Genomic DNA, 1,017 nt, shown 5'->3' on the forward strand with positions numbered 1-1,017 from the left:
ACTTCAGACTCCACCAATCAGCACCACCCCCACCCTCGGGATGGCCGCATCCTGATTGGCCACAGGATTGGAAGAGGGTGGGGCAAGAAGCGGGGCCTCCTGGAGGTGTGCCCCAGGCCGGGAAGAAGGGATGGGACCAAAGGGCTATGCTGGGCTCCTGCAAGTGCTCTGTGAGCTCCGTGCGATTCGATTCGTTTGGTGTCTTTTACTGTATCTACAGTCACACTGTCCCTAGAATGTCAACCCCATAAAGTCAGTGACTATCACATCTAAACAGTTCAGTGGGAAAGTCACTTACTGCCAAGCCTAGAACCCAAAGTTCAATCCCCAAGACCCACAAGGTAGAAGGAAAGAACCAACTGCCACATGTCCTCTGACCCACCACACACACACACACACACACACACACACACACACACACACACTGGGGCTGGGGATATAGCTCAGTGGTAGACTACTTACCTAGCATATGTGAAGCCCTATCACAAAAATAAAAAATAATAAAAGTAAGAAAATACAGAGCCAGTAAGATAGCTCAGTGGGTAAAAGAACTCACAGCCAAGCCTGACCACCTGAACTTGATAGCCAGGCCCCACATGATAGAAGGTGAGAACTCCCAATGTTATCTCTTACTACTGCATTTGTGTGTGTGTGTGTGTGTGTGTGTGTGTGTGTGTGTGTGTGTATAGAGAGAGAGAGACAGAGAGAGACAGAGACAGAGAGACAGAGACAGAGAGACAGAGAGAGAGAGTTATTCATTACTCAAATGTAACACAACACAATCAAAATTCCGGTCTTGTCCACTCATCTCCAGAGCTGGTGGCTTGTTAGGTAAGTGAGTGTTGAGGGAAGAGCAACGTGGACCTTTTCTCTGTAGCTAGAATACATCTGAACAAAGTAAATACAAACCTGAGTCATGAGTTCCCCCTCATTCTTGATTCAGACATGTCTTGTTTACTTTGGGGTTCTTTCTTTCTTCCTTTTTTTCTTTCCTCTCTGGTTTCTGGTTCTGTTGTG

The sequence above is a fragment of the Microtus pennsylvanicus genome, chromosome 2, assembly GCF_037038515.1.
Source record: "Microtus pennsylvanicus isolate mMicPen1 chromosome 2, mMicPen1.hap1, whole genome shotgun sequence".
NCBI lineage: Eukaryota > Metazoa > Chordata > Mammalia > Rodentia > Cricetidae > Microtus > Microtus pennsylvanicus.